This window comes from Capsicum annuum, chromosome 10, assembly GCF_002878395.1.
Source record: "Capsicum annuum cultivar UCD-10X-F1 chromosome 10, UCD10Xv1.1, whole genome shotgun sequence".
NCBI classification, from domain to species: domain Eukaryota; kingdom Viridiplantae; phylum Streptophyta; class Magnoliopsida; order Solanales; family Solanaceae; genus Capsicum; species Capsicum annuum.
The window spans coordinates 110,233,438-110,236,040 of NC_061120.1; the positions used below are offsets into that span (position 1 = coordinate 110,233,438).

Genomic DNA, 2,603 nt, shown 5'->3' on the forward strand with positions numbered 1-2,603 from the left:
CACTTATTCCGAAACGGAGGGAGTAAAAGGAAAAAGCAATAACGTAGAAATTTCTATATACAAGGTATTCCATTTTCTTCAATTTCACCTTCGTTGTTTTTTTTAAAGAATTTCTTAAATCTATCCGGACCTTCCCTGTCGATTTTGGTCAAAGTACCCAAAATCGGTTGATCACATCAGGTACAGATCCCACACCCACACTCCTGTCGTTTCGACACGGGTGCGACACTAAAAGTGAAGAGTCCAAGTAACTTAGAACAGGACAGTATGATTTCAACATCAATCTTTTTAGAATGATGAGAAAAATCTAATAATCAACTCTCATGTTCATGTACCTCAGGTTTTGATGATAAAATCTCCTCAAACTGCTTAATAAGCTCCGGAGGAGAAATTTTATCTATCTCAGCAGCTAAAATAGCTATTGGTGCCTTCACCTCTGCAAGTAATATGTATCATCAGAAAACAAGGTACAAATAAAAAAAATAAACAAAAAAATAGAGAAAGGATCTGTTGAAATCTGCCTCATGAGCTAGTAATTGATGCTTAGTTGGCATATGACGACATGGTTGCTGATGTGTTTTTGTTTCCAAAAGATAGATATTTTCTATTTTAGTTTTTCAATTGTTAGTTTTCTAGTTTTAGGCATGTAGCTGTTGGATTGATTTATTTCCTAGTTATTAGAAAGTTTCTATTTTGAGTTTCTGCACTATTTCACTGCGTATAGGTTAGGATTTCCTAGCATTTAAACATCTCTTCTCTCGACTTTAATAAGATAACTCTCCTTTTCTTCTTCTATCGTGTGTTTTTTTCCACCTGTTACCACCATCAAATTGGTATCAGAGCCCCTCTTCGTAAGGGACTTGTGAGTGTAGTCTGAGTGAACCATAAACCAAGTGCCCTACTTTCCTGAAAAGCCATCTGAACATATGGAAACAGAAAATTCTTCTGGTTCTTATGCTATTTCTCTGCCGGTGTTTGATGGAGAGAGCTACCAGGTATGGGCTATCAAGAGGTAAACTCATGTGGGGAGGCATGTGATCTCTGGGAAGCCAGTAGAGGAGGATTACGAAATTCCTGTTTTACCTGGCAATCAAACAATGGCTCAGATCAAGCTTTACAGGGAAAGGAAAACAAGAAAATCAAAGGCGAAATCTTGTTTATATGCTACAATTTCACCCACGATTTTTTCCAGAATCATGACACTAGAATCGGCAAAAGCAATCTGGGATTTTCTCAAAGAAGAATACCAAGAAGATGAACGAATCAAAGGTATGAAAGTTATGAATCTCATCCGAGAATTTGAGATACAACGAATGAAGGAATCTGAAACTGTCAAAGAATACCCAAATAGGCTTCTTAGCATTGTGACCAAGGTATGAATGTTGGGCAATAAGCTTCCTGATAGCAGAGTTGTTGAGAAGATTCTTGTTGCATTACCTGAGAAGTTCGAACCAACCATTGCTTTCTTAGAAAATACTAAGGATCTGTCAAAGACACTCTGGCAGAATTATTCAATGCATTGCACGCACAAGAACAAAGAAGACTAATGAAACAGGAAGGGTCAGTAGAAGGTGTACTACAGCCCAAGTTGCAAAACTATGCTAGAAGCAAATACAAGAAAACAAAGGGAAGAAGAATTATGCTGAAAATAATCAGGTTTCTGCTGGTAATGGAAGTAGCCACAACCCAAGCAACAATAGAGGAGAAAAATTCCCTTCGTGTCAGTATTGTGAAAGGAAGAATCATCCTCACTTCAAATGCCGGAGAAAGCCGGATATGAGATGCCAGAAATATCAAAAACTTGGACATGCTGAGATTATTGGCAAGGAAAAAGGACAGCAGGCAACAAGGAGAAGCTCGAGTTGCAAATCAACAAGAGAAAGAACAACTCTTTATTGCATCATGTTTTGCATCTAGTATTTCAAGTGACAGCTGGCTTACTGATAATGGTTTTACGAACCACATGAGTAGTGATATAAAGCTTTTCAAGAAGCTTAATAGAACAGCAACATCAAGAGTCAGGATTGGAAATGGCGAATACCTCCCGGCAAAGGGAAAGGGGATTGTAGCTATTGAGAGTTATACACGTACAAAACTTATTTCCGAAGTTTTGTTTGTTCCTGAACTTGATCAGAATTTACTAAGTGTCGGACAGCTTCTCGAAAATGGATTCAAACTATATTTTAAAGATAAGGCGTGTTTGATCATTAATCCCAAGTCGTCAGGAACTATACAGAATCAAGATGCAGGGTAAAAGCTTTTCTTTGAATCCAACATGCGGGTAAAAGCTTTTCTTTGAATCCAAAGGAAGAAGAACAGATAGCTTTTCCAAGTCAGTCCAGTGTTGCAGAAACTTGGCACAAACTGTTGGGTCACTTCCACCACAGGGCTCTTTTGTATATGCAGAAAAAAGAGCTGGCAAAAGGTTTACGTCCACTTGAAGAGGAACTCCCAAGGTATGTCAATTTGGTAGGCAAACAGGATTGTCATTCACAAAATCAACATGGAGAGCAACTCAAAAGTTGCAGCTGATTCATATAGATCTTGGAAACCCCCAAAGAACTCCATTGTTGAAAGGAAGCAGGTATTACATAATTTTTACT

At 38.1% G+C, this 2,603-nt stretch overlaps 1 long non-coding RNA gene across 1 annotated transcript; it reads right to left on the minus strand.

Moving 5' to 3' along the window:
• Positions 1-333: 333 nt before the first annotated feature.
• LOC124888006 lies at positions 334-2,597 on the minus strand. Its single transcript, XR_007045830.1, has 2 exons — positions 1,344-2,597; positions 334-1,083 (listed from the first exon to the last, which is right to left on the minus strand). It is a non-coding gene; the product is annotated as an uncharacterized LOC124888006 (long non-coding RNA).
• Between the last annotated feature and the right edge of the window lie 6 nt (positions 2,598-2,603).